The sequence below is a fragment of the Mytilus galloprovincialis genome, chromosome 2 (genome assembly GCF_965363235.1).
Source record: "Mytilus galloprovincialis chromosome 2, xbMytGall1.hap1.1, whole genome shotgun sequence".
In the NCBI taxonomy this organism is placed as follows: domain Eukaryota; kingdom Metazoa; phylum Mollusca; class Bivalvia; order Mytilida; family Mytilidae; genus Mytilus; species Mytilus galloprovincialis.
Window position 1 is genome coordinate 16788950 of NC_134839.1, and position 13996 is coordinate 16802945.

A 13996-nucleotide genomic window follows, 5' to 3' on the forward strand; every position below is an offset into this window, starting at 1 on the left:
AGGCCTTTGAAAATAACGGATTTAATCATTTTGGAGTGTCAATAATTCGTTCAAACTTGGAGAAACTCACCATGCTCACAGTTAGCACTTGTATCAGAATCCATCCCCCCTATATACTTAATATAAAAAGTTAAGTTTTAAGCGAGTTAAGTACCTTGTGTCATATATTTGAATATGTTCAAATTTTTTATTTCTTTCAGTATGGTTATGTTCTATCTGAGACTACTAAAGTATCAGGTTCTATACAAAGAACAGAAATGTCGTAATTCACCTCAAAAGCTAACCATACCTTTAAATATACTTATTCAGAAGGGTAATAGTTACGATACAGTTCTGTTGTCCTATCATTAAAGGCGATTTTTTTTTTGGAATTACTCTTATTGATTGACCATTCTCGATCGCTGAATATTGTCTTTGCTTTGAAAAATCTAAACCCCAGTTGTTGGCATGCATAATTTGTGTAATGTTCCTGTTTATTTAATGATGGCAAATAAACCCCTATTGTGAGGGATTGTGCTTGGTGTCCACATGATATGATGAAGCTTTAATTAATCCTTCAATCGGTTTAATTGAAGTCTGGAGCTAGCATGCCAGTAACTGCTAGTAGCCCTATGTTAATGTATGAATTATTGTTGTTTGTTTAGTTTCTTCTGTTTATCGTAGACTTCAGTGACATCGGTTTTTGATTTATTTTAAAATGAGTTTTGACGTGTGTAATGCTATATGTGTTTGTTTATTCTACACTGTCTAGAGGCATAGGGGAGGTTTGAGATTTAGATAAACATGTTAACCATGTTAACCCCGCATTTTGCGCTGGCTTTTGCATGTCTTGTATATTTTTTTCAAATTTTGGTTTATTTGTATATAGATCTATTATATGTTTCGGAGTTTAGTGTGATGTTCATTTACTCCGAACTAGTACACATTTTCAGGGTCCGGCGGTCCCCGGTATTTTCTCGCTGTGTTGAAGACCCACTGGTGCATTTCGTCTGTTTCTGCTCTTTGTTTGGGATTGTTTTTTTTTTTATCTCTTTTACACATTCCCTTTTTCCATCCTCAATATTGAAATAATCGATACAATGCCAATTTCTATTCTAAAAATATTTTACCATGCAGTATTAAAATATGTCGCATTTCTCCTTTAAAAACGATCTTTAGAACCGAGTACATGGGACTAAGAATATTTTTGAATTTATTTCGCAGTACTAAAATTCAGAATGGAAACGGGGAATCTGTCAAAGAGACAATATTCAGACCAAAGAGCCGAAAACAGCCAAAGGCCACCAATGGATCTTCAACTCAGCGAAAAAAATCTCGCACACGAGATTAATGGGCCAGCAATACTTATGGATCTTTCGAAAGCTTTTGACCGTCTACCACATGACATTCTCTTAAGTAAATTATCTGCCTATATTGTTTTTCTTCAAAATCAGTGAAATACGTCAAAATTATCTTACAGATTGTTAGGCAACAACTAAAACTTCAAGGAGAACTCAGCAGTCGGACTAACATCCGGAAAAGGGAACACCAAGGTTCAATCCTCGGATCTGTATTATTTAAAATGTTTAAGAATGATATAAGTTATTGTATTGAACATAAAAACAACTATTTAACTATGCTAGCGATAATACTCTGTTATCATGACAACGATTTTGATATATTTTTTTTATGTTTACTTGAAAGAGAAAGTGCTAGTTTAATTGGTTTACATTTAATTGTATGCAGGCAAATCCTGAAAAATTTGAAGCAATTTATCAACCTAAAAAAGTTTATTTAAACCACCACTGTGACATTAAAATATTTGTGGTAAAGCATCTCAACAACTGAAGCATTGGTTGCTATCTTACTAAAGGAGTAGGTTCAGTAAGACCCCTTTTTGGCCCAAAAATATAGCAGTTTACAAAATTGTGAAAATGTAATCTTGAAGCTATTTATTGGAAAGTAGAATGCTTCTGCTTCATAAATAATGGCTGTTTTTGACAATACAATGCACATTAAGTGTTTAAAAAGTGTCTAAAATCTTTCGGTAGATGAATTTGAAATTTTGGGCCAAAATCGGCCCTTACCGGACCATTTTCACACGTTTGTTTTAGTTAATATGAATTTTTGTCCTTTGACATGGCATTTTGCAACAAAGATAAAAACTAGAAAATTAGAAAAAAAAAATGAGTAAAAGGCTTTACGTTTATATATTATTGTGAAGACGGGCGTCGTCCCTCCGTCAAGTTGCGGAGACACAGCAATACCGAGAACCCCTCTGACACGCAACTTTAATTCTTGGTTTAACTATTTTTTGTCATATAGGAATTTGAACTAAATTTTTTAAAGGTATAAAATTGAATAACAAAATAAATTTAAATTTATAATAAACTGTTATCACAGAGATATGCCAATAATAATGTCTCGCTTTTTTGTAATATCAACAATGCAAATGTGGATATGTTCTTGTAACATAATTAAAGATCAGTTACTGTCACTTCAAAATATAGGATTTCCTTTGAAGCAAGACAATAATGTAATATTTGAAATTAAAATGACCACACTTTAACATGTAAGTTTTGCAAATATTCAGTCAGTGAACCATGACTAAAGATACATGGCTAAACAATCTCCATGGAAATGAGATTTGCCAACGCTAATACAACTGCAATGACGTTGCGCACGATATTGGTGTCACTTTGGAAATATGGGTTAGAAGGCGGGTTATTCAAATTCAAGCTCTTATCCTATACAATAAATATCCATGTTATGCATATCATTCGAAAGGAAATAAACTACAGAAATCAATAACATAGATGATTTTGTGCTTTGTCTATTTTTTAATGAAAAACTTTGCTCATTTCGATGCCTATAACGTCATTTCAAGGGTGTCCCGCTGTTACAATTTTGTTTTATGTGAGTCTTTAAAATCCCAGTGCGGATTCATTAGTAAGTAGAATGGTTAAAAATTTTGCAATTGTTTTGTATACATTTAACTTAAAATGAAGTAACAGATGTTTTTAACTTTAAGGGAAGGAAGATCGTCAAAAGAGTTTAAATAAAAAAGAGAAAAAATGTCCCAATTAGCAGCTCAACCCGTAATTTTTTTTTCTGTCTTCACTTTCATAAGATATTACGGACGAAAATGGATTTTAATAATATCAGAAAAATTATACATGTCCCGAAGAAGCTATCTGAAGACATAATTAAGTAACTGCGGTCTTATTTTAAAAATATCGTCATTTTCCCCGTGTCCAATAAAATGTCCCGATTGACAAAATAACACAAAGAATAATTCAGAAGCTTTTTATCAAACGAAATTCTACTATATCTCAATTTTTTAACACCTGTTAACTGATATGAATGGAAAATACATTTAATTTCCTTTAAAATGATATGATATGTACTTTTGTTTGAGTTGCAGTTAAAAAATCCGAAAGGATCTAAGATGTCCAATGAAATGTCCCCGTAACCGTAATTTGACGTTTGCGTTATAATAACGTTAAACTGTATACGAATTTTTTTGCATATTTGGCATAAAATAATTTCATGATGTGGTCTGATCTATATAAAATAAAGTTCTCGTTTAATATGTGTAAGCATTATCATATAGATCTGCATTGTTTCAAGGATATAAGATGTCGAAATATTTAACTCGGATACGTCATAAAGACAAAGACCCGGAGGTATAACAAAGAGATAACTTACTAATGACCACAATCCCACTTTATAAAAGCAAGATACATTGAAAAAGAAAATGCGATCAAAAGTGAGATCTTCTTAATTATCCTCCTAAGCCAGATATATATCTGTAATTCCTAGCGTTGCTATCAAAAGATTCGAAGCTAAACACATGAATGGAAATTCTCACAAAAAATTTATAAGAAAAAGTACACCTTAATCGTAAACATTTCAGTAAAACGTGCAATCATTTTTTTTGTCGCATCGACTCATTTAACAAAACTTTTTATCAGAGAAATACTTGTGTCATAAATATTTCAGTATAGCTAACGATCATTTTTTTTTATCTACTGTGAGTAGAACAATTCCTAGTCATCTACCTAGCAATATGTGTTTGAAAAATAAGGTTATTACATTTAGAAGTATTGTACCTGGTACATAGGCATGTGATGAAACTAGTATATTGAAATTGAAATTTTTCTTTTACCATAATTTGAGAAAGAACGAAAGAGAGAGAGTGAGAGAGTAGTTGTCCGACATATATGATGGATGGCACACAAACATGAAGCAGCTAGCTCCAAGGTATATTAATTTACAGACACTCCCAACTCATTATAGAAAAAAAATCAACCAATCAATCTGCGGTGTAAAGTAGATCTTTTTTTTTTCTTCGCAGAACGCCACAAAACAGCTTGGATTTTAATTTTTACATCACGATGACCGTGAGGGCATTCCGATGTATTGTTGTCATAGAGATTTAACTTTCGTTTTTGACTGGTAACCGATCGTATAAATATGCGGTTATCATCGAGTGCAAAATAACATTTCTTATCGCTTGTTATAAATTCACTTCTTCAATGAATACTCATTAGAACAGATTCTGAAATTTATAATACGAAAATATTATGTCGTTACAAATATTTATATGCTTTGAAAAATGCGAAAATATTATGTCGTTACAAATATTTATATGCTTTGAAAAATGCACACGTACAGAAAAATTGTGTAACGCATGCGGACGAATATCACAAGAAAGTTTTTTTTTTTTGGAAAATATGAATGTCTACTCAAATCCAATCTATTGGAAAAATCGAATTGTTATAGAAGAGTGTCCACCATGCACTTGTACTGCACTTTTATTAGAATCGTAGAATAGAATGATATACAATTGGATGAAAATTATACATACATGTAACTACTATATTCAATTATAAATATAATATATAACAACAAACCAGAGTATACGTATTTGTATCACCACAATATAATAGATATTAAAGCAGTGAAGTTGAATTCCTTGTAATTTATTCATCATCCACGCACGAACTTGTCTCAGAAAAAATATATCTCTGTACATAAACCTCAGTTTTCCGGTATAGAAATGTGATTTTTTTTCTGAGACCATCCACAAGAACTTGCGGTCATCCGAGGTTCAGTACTTCAGTACTTTGATTAAACTTTTAAAACAATGTAAAAACGAAACCAAAAAGATTGAAACCGAAAACATAAAAATAATCAGATGAATGTCAAAGAAGATTTTGTGTAAACCGATACTCAGTTATATGTTGAAAATGGAAGCGCGGAACCAAACATATTGTATAGTATAAAAAATGCATGAAATGCATTCCTGACGGTCCATAGTTGTTCGCTTGAGAAAACACTAATCTATGTAAATATGACATATAGCAGTTACTTAAAAAAATCACATCTAGTAAAAAAAATGTATTATTCAAAATCGGATTTCGACCTGCTGGTAATCTGTGATGTAGCTAAGGTATTGGTATGTGTAAAAGTTTTCCATACTTTGCCAAATTCTATAATTTCAAATATTAAAAAAAAAAATAGTATTGATTGCCGACCCTTTCTTGAAGCTTGAGTTTGTGAAAAAATATCAGAAGAAAGGATAGCTTGCAAAATATGTTTCCGAAAGAAAAAACAAAAAAAAATCACGGTTCCCATTTTCACAATAAAGTAGAAGATGCGGCCGTATAAGACCAATTAATAATTTCTATATGCAAACAACAATGAGCAAAACCCATACCTTATAGTCATCTATGAAAACTGAGCTCCGAAATGACAAATGTAAAACAATTCAAACGAGAAAACTAACGGCCTGATTTATGTGCAAAATGTGTAAATTTCTACATAACATGAATTTTCTTAATTATTTGCCTGGTAAAGTAATCCTGATTTAAAAAATTTAATCAAAGAAAACGTTTTGATTGATGTTAAGATTGTGGACTTACTTATACGTTAAAATAAATAATATGAATTATAATGTAATTATAAGTCACTGTTTAAGAAAAATTAAATAAAACCAAATTCTTGGACTTTTATATTAACGTTAGTATAATAGTCCCAGGATAAAAGTGTTGATAAAATAAGATTATGAAAAGAAAAAATAGCTTGCGATATACTACCTACATCTTTCACATAATCAAAGAAAAATCAAGAAGCATTTGAATATTAATTGAGGGAGAAAAATTACCAAATTACAACAAACATATATAAACGTGTAATTGGTGAAAAGAGACAGAAACAAGAAACGAAATATTTACAATTTTACTAGCAAAGATAGGAGACGTCTTCTGGCAGAGAGAGCATTGCTTAATTTTAAGAAATATAATTAACTGATTGTTGAAGGCCGTACAGTGACCTATAGTTGTTAGTTTCTGTGTCATTTTGATCTTTTGTTGAGAGTTGTCTCATTGGCAATCATACCAGATCCTCTTTTTATATATTTAAATCATTTTACAAGACATCAAATTGTCATTTTGTGCTATTGTTGCAGACAATTCTTCGCAAAAATTAAAAATTGTTCATGTATCTAAAATATTGTTTTCATTCAATGGAATTTTGCATTTGCACCGGCTTGAAAAAATAAAACCGTATAAAGAAGCAACTTCGAACATCTCTTTACTTTAAGCGGTATTTTCACATGAGTAGAATATAAGGTTAACGTTTGAAACTTTCCGTGGAACAACGTCAAAATCGTCGTTTTATTAGGGAACGTCGTGTAACGATAAGTCAAACTCCCCGGCAGTTCCAGTTCCGATCCGCATACGGGCCCGAATACTACTCTAGGGAAAACGGTACTATTTATTCTGCCATTGGCGACAATGTTAACATTTTCTAAATTTACCACTTTTTAAGATAAAAACCTGGATAAAACAGTTATATGTTGTGTTAGTACTTTATTACTCTGTTTTAAAAATTAAAGCCAAATAGTATCATGACCAACTTCCAACGGAGCTTGTTTATGTTATCCATGCCCACCGTCATTTTGCACCAAATTTATGAAATTTTGCAAGTCTTTTCGAATAATTCTCTAGAAAATATTTCAATAGGTTTTAAAATTTATATTGTAAATATACACACTGCAGTTATTCATAGATAAATAAAAAATATATTGTACCCTTACATCCAATCACAGCGCTCCTAATTTGACTTCCTTCACCTGCCTTGGGTACACAAAAGGCCAACCTAATGCTGGGAAAAATTAAATACTACCGTTTTCCCTCTACACTAATGATGGAGTAAAGGAAAACAGTTCCGGAACGGAAACGATCACTGTCCGGAGTTTGACGATAAGTGGCACCAATACCGTGCGTAAAGTCATACCAAATACCATTGACTTATCATAATTTAGTAGTTCACCATAAACCGACCTAATCACAAACTAATACGTGAAAACTAAGCAAAAAAATCAAAGTCAATAGACCATTACTGAGGAGACAGGGCCAAATAATTTCCACGGAAAAGAGATATGTCATTGCTAATACAACTGCATACCAATTATCATTAACTTAACACTAGGGATTCCCCATAAACCGGCCTTATCACAAACTAATACACGAAAACTAAGCAAAAACAGTGAAAAAAAGTAAAAAATTATAGACCATGACTGAGGGGGACGGGGCCAAATAATCTCCATTGTAATGAGTTGTGCCAATACATACACAACTGCATACCAACTATCTTTGACCTACCACTAGTGGTTTACTATAAACTATATCTAATCACAAACTAATACATTGTTGACGCCGCCGTCGCCGCCGACGCCGACGCCGGAAACAGCATACCTATGTTTCGCTTTTTTGACTCCGTCAAGCGAGACAAAAAGCATTCGATCTGCATATTAAATAAATACATATCGAATAATCGAAATGAATTATTATTTTCAACCACCATCATTACACAGTTTTAAAATCATAGATAGTAACTGTATGCATTTGTTTTCACCAAAATAGTTATGAGTTATGCCGCTTTGTCCGACAAATATCCTTTTAAACACCTAAAACGTACGAAAAAGGGAAAATCACAAACTTTGTAAATTTTAATCGTCTCTCAACATATCTTTACGCAACTTTATAGACTGTTTGCATATTTATTTTTGGAAGTTACATAGAAAAAATATCAAAATTAAAACCAAACACACGGACATTGGTAAAACATTTAGATACTGCTATTTGACTTTTTAAAAAATAATCGATTACGAGCCTTACACCTATGACATGTATGACTAGGACGACACGTAAATTTTTTTGAGAATGCGTCATCTCCAGGTGCATGTACAACGACCACAATCTAATCGTATGTTTTCCTAATCTACATTTTAAATACTGCTATATATAATTGGTAATCATACCGCATCTTTATTTTTTATATTTCACTTATTTTGTTCTCTGCAGTGCAACATTGATGTTTAGATCCTAAAAACATTATTCTAATATAAAAAAAAAGAAGACGTGGTATGATTGTCAATTAGACAATTCCCGCAAGAGACCAAAATAACACAGAAATTTACAACTATAGGTTACCGTACGGCCTTCAACAATGAGCAAAGCCCATACCGCATATTCAGCTATAAAAGGCCCCGAAATGACAATGTAAAACAATTCAAACGAGAAAACTAACGGCATAATTTAAGTACAAAATTTGAACGAAAAACAAATATGTAACACATAAACAAACGACAACCACTATATTACAGGCTCATGATTTGGGATAGGCACATACAAACAGAATGTGGCGGGGTTAAACATGTTAGCGGGATCCCAACCCGCCCCTAACCTGGGACAGTGGTATAACAGTACAACATAAGAACGAACAATACAAATCAGTTGAAAAAGGCTTAACTCATCAGATGGATGAACATTGGAAACATGTCTCACGTATTTTATAAACGTGCAAATCATGATGTATTGTTTTATGTATACATGTTATGCTGCCCATCAAGGGCCCTTGATTGGAATAATAAATATTCTTATACTTATTCTTATTCTTGTATAAACCTGATAAGGTTGAAGAAAGTGTTAGATTGCGTTTTTGTTGTAAACATGCTAAATGTCATAAGTTAGGAAAATCGACTAAATCTTTTTCTGTTTTGCTATCTGCACATGTCCACTCGTAATTCTTCTAAAGATAAAACATGTGTTGCATGCTCTCATTTTTTTCCAGGACAATGCATCATTTGAAATGCTACAGTTAGATTAAAATTAAGATGTGTCAGTTTCTATCGAGGTGGATACAAAGGTATAAATATGCAGATTTTAACACGGATTCGCATTAAGAAAGAAAACTTCAAAGGAATGCAGCCATCACTTATTGCAAATCGATATGTATTTCAAGATCTTACATGATGGCGGAGTCGATATATAACGTCGCAACATATCAATGTAGTATGGTCCTTTGCCATAATAATAATTTTTACGATAAGATATATTTTCAATCTAAATATTACAAACTAATTCTGAATTACAAGCTTTCATTATGTAATAAGTTTTTAAACTATCATTAAATTACCTCCAAACTGTACATTCTGCCAGGGACTTTCTATACTAAGTATAATATAGAAAGTCCCTGATTCTTCTCACTCTCAAAAAGAAAAAAATGCTTAGTTTATTTTCAGAAACTTACTTTGATATATGTATATATATGTATATGAAGACAAGGTGGTTGAGTGGTTTAGAATGTCTCGGATACAATGCAGGCGATTTTGGTGTCACAATATCTTAGTAGCATGGGTTCGAATCCCGGCGAGGGAAGAACAAAAAATTTGCGAAAGAAATTTACAGATCTAACATTGTTTGGTTGATGTTTAGACGAGTTGTATAATATATAAGTCAAATGCGTTTTGTTAAAATACACCTTTTCACCTTTTTTGGTCTTTTGGGGAATGTTGTTTGTGCTGTAGTTAGATCCTTCTACATTTTTTTTTCAATTTTCTTACAGCTATATTACAAATGACCCAACAGTTATATCCGTCAAATACACATAAACCAATCCATATGATACACTATGCCTTTCTACCTGTAAATGTTTAATGTATTTGCTGATAACAACCAGTCACAACTATCGACAAGCATACCAGGAGGTTTGAACATTTATTTACTCTTTTATTTACCTTTATGTATTAGTTTCACAAGACACATACATTAATGAAATTTGTACTAATTTTCAATAGGTGCTGTACATTCATTTTTATATCCTCTATTAGATAATTAGAATTGGTTTTAACCATTGAAAACTTGCAGTGTATGTGTACATGTATCGCTTAGATATCAACTGTGTTTACACAAAAAGAAGATTAGTTTTTGTTTGATGTCATAGATAACTTTGAAAACAAATAAAAAAGGGTGCAAAAAGACTACATTTGAATTATTACAAAAGTCCTCGATCACAGTAGCTTCTTTAAAGGTAAGTTTAGTCATTTGAAATCCCCCCCAAAAAAGATAGAATAATGATATGGTAAAGCAACACTTCTACTTCGATTTGGAAATGAAAAAAGTATTTCAAATCTATTAATTAACATCCTTGCACGGGTTGGGCTACACTTTTGAACCTTTTTTGTTTTATCAGCTCTTCGACGTTTGTATCAGGTTTTAGGCGATTAAACATGCAATCGCGATTATCACTGACGAGACTGGCATTATATTCGAACTGCACGTCCGGTACCGTTAATATTCATTTGAGTGTCGGATATCTTTTTTCTTTTTAAATTTTTCTTCTGACATATACATAATATATATATGTACTTACCTTTCAAAATTTATCAATTTCATAACTTTTATCAGATTTCCTTCTTAAGCAAAAGTATTTACTTCTTTGTATTGTTTACAAATATGACAATACGATTTTATGACTCCGCCGTATCGGAAGGGGCAATAAGTTTACCCTTGTCCGTCTGTACGTCTAAAGCATATGACCACTTAACTCAGTTTAAGTTGCAATTTTATAAGGGTTAATTTTATAGTTCTTGAGGTATGTCCCTTTATTATGTTTAATGCTAGCTGTCTCCCTATGGACACATTCAACATTTATTTACTTTTATATATAATATAAAAAGATTTCAGACGAAACTTACAAAGGAATTATATTCGAATATACCTGTTTATAATGAATAATAATATAAAAAAAAATCTTTAGTTAGTATGACATAAAAAATCAGCAAAATACGGAGAAAGTGACCTAAAATATTAAGAAAAAGTTGAATAGCAAAACTACCGAATACGAGGAAAGTCCGTAATCAAATGGTAAAATCAAAAGCTCAAACACTTCAAACGAATGAATAACAATTGTAATATTCGCGACTTAGTACAGACATTTTCTTCTGTATAAAACGGTGGATTAAACCTGATTTTATAGCTAGCTAAACCCTCACTTGTATGACAGTCGGTTAAAATTCCATTATATTGACAAGACGTGTGAACATAACAAACAGACCAAATAGGTAGAAATGTCAAAAATGAGGACGTATCAGTCAACATTGTGTTATAATCTTAACCACTATAAAAACAAACAAATATGTAACAAAGAAATATAAAAAGGCATATAGACAAAGAATATTAGAAAAAATGATAGACAAGAATACAAATGCAAACATGCAAATATTTCACTTAGTCAGTGTTGTTGTAAAAAATATGACAGGTGGTAATGGCCGTGTTTTGAAGCCGTTGTTTACGGAATGACACCTTTGTAAACAATCAACAACGAAGCATCAATATTCAGGTAAGCACGTGCATAACATGTACAGTAAGATATATACGGTTTATTCAGATGACGGAGCGATGTTAACGTTTGGACAAATTAAATAATTTTCTTCTAAACAAAGTTGATGTATATAAGTTTTATGATAAAAACTAGCCATTTAGAAATAAAAAAAAAACATATGCATCATTTTTGAAATTTCATATGACTTTAAACATATTTAATTTATTTCATTGCTACCGGTACCTGACGACAATCTAAATTGTATGGTTATATACACTAGATACTTTGCAATGTTAAAACCATTCTTTCAATTATTCAGTGTATCCTGGAAACACATATTTTTGTTAACGTTAAATCAATATATTTGGGTTTTTTTGTTTTTTAACAAACGTATCCGTACACGTATAAGAACCAACAATATAGTTCATAGTGATAACTGATAACCTGCATTTTAACAAATTACTTAATGCATACTTAAGTTATCTATTCTAGTGAACAGAGCTATTTCTTATCTCGTAAAGATACGTTGACATAAATTGTCATTTGTTTAAACAATCTTTTAAAAACACAGAAAAAAATTAAAACATCAACAAAGTTTGACTTTCAGTACTAGCTTGACAACATGTATGTAAGGATACATACTTTGTCAAGGCACAAAGTGTTTTAATCTAACAAATTCTTGTCCTGCAATCTCTATAATTCGTAATACCTGTTCGGGTTGATTATTGTCAGAGCCTCAATGTAGAGTCTAAGATTATGGAATACTAATAAGTCGACCAATTTGAGTAAAGATATTATTTTGATTGATTTAGCCATCCTGGATCTATGTGATCACTCCGGACTACGAGATAGTACAGGAATCTAAGTTGAAGACATATCATAAAACTAACTTTGTTTTACTGGCTTACAGACATTTTATATACAATTTTAATTACAGTCATATGAAACCTCAAATAAAAAAATATGATGCATATAACAAAATGGATAGTTTTCATTCTTAAACTTATGTACATATACTTTTTTCTGAAGAAAATTCTTTTATTTGTCCACTTTTAGAAGAAGTTTACTTTTTGTAATTGCTTGTAATTCCAGGAAGCAATTTACCGACATATTTTCCGTATGCAAACTGACATAAGCGTGACCCTCCTCGCAAAAACCCGGTGATCGCAATACGCATGGATCTGTCACTGAAATAAACTATTATCTGATTGTACATGTTAAACACGTGCTCAATATCCATGCTTTCTTTGTTGATTGTTTGCTATAAGGTGACAATCGGTAAACTTCTGCTTCAAACACGATAAGTAATGAGCAGCCATATTTTCACATCATAACAAACAGAGAGAAAAAAAAATGACGATTATTCGATACCTTTGCGTAATAAATGATAAAATCGTGCACAGAAGACTAAGTTAATGATATATACATGCATTGGTTCAAGAATTAGATAAACATTATTTTTCACCAGTCACTCGTTTCATATGACTTTAACAACTGTTATCTTTTGACATGCTATTTGCATTTAAATTAGGAATATATTGACCGAACAGCTACCTTATCTTTGGATCTCAATGCTCTTCAACTTTGTACTTTATTTGGCTTTTTTAAACTATTTGGATTCGAGCGTCACTGATGAGTCTTTTGTAGACGAAACGCGCGTCTGGCGTATATACCAAATTTAGTCCTGGTATCTATGATGAGTTTATTTATCCCCATATTAACTGAGAGTATGATTTGAAATTATTCACACAACTCTTTCAGCTTTTCCATCAGTGATTTCACTTACTTTGATTGTTAGAAGTACCTTAATATAGTACATTTATTTCATGATAAAAAAGGGTGATTTTAAAGAGGAAAAATACTTTGTGGAATATTATTGAAAATTATGTCATATATTTATCAAATGTACCAGGCTTATAATTTAATACACCAGACGCACGTTTCATCTACATAAGACTCATCAGTGACGGTCAGATCAAAATAGGTAGAAAAAGCAAAACAAGTACAAAGTTGAAGAACATTGGTGACCCAAAATTCCAAAACGTTTTGTCAAATACGACTTAGGTCAATATGCCTGGAATAAGAAAATCATAAATTCTATATTCTACAACTCAATTCTTGTGTTGTCTGTTTTCACATATACTTTGTTATTTTCTGTTAAAAGTGTTTACAAACAAGTTAAAACATTTTGGACTAAAATTTCTTATCCGAAGTTGTAATGTTTGTTTCAACTTACTATACTCTAACTAACAATGGCTGGATTACAGAACCGTCGATGCTTTGATGATTATCATGTTTACAAAAAAAAATCAGGTGGGTGTGTATATTTTTCGACAAAAATGCA

The 13996-nt window shown here is 31.7% G+C and overlaps 2 protein-coding genes across 4 annotated transcripts in view; one reads left to right on the forward strand and one right to left on the reverse strand.

Annotated features, from left to right (window-relative positions):
* The window catches only part of LOC143063020 (aspartate--tRNA ligase, cytoplasmic-like), a 210324-nt gene that overhangs the window by 61486 nt on the left and 134842 nt on the right, over window positions 1-13996 (reverse strand). The window lies entirely within an intron of this gene.
* The window catches only part of LOC143063015 (endoprotease bli-4-like), a 37789-nt gene continuing 33755 nt past the window's right edge, over window positions 9963-13996 (forward strand). For 2 of the 3 annotated variants that reach the window (XM_076234917.1, XM_076234919.1), the window contains exon 1: window positions 9963-10036. The gene's annotated coding sequence lies outside the window, so the exon portion shown is untranslated. Of the gene's footprint in view, window positions 10037-10338; window positions 10360-13996 lie in introns of those variants that run through there. The other variant, XM_076234918.1, reaches the window with a different exon arrangement.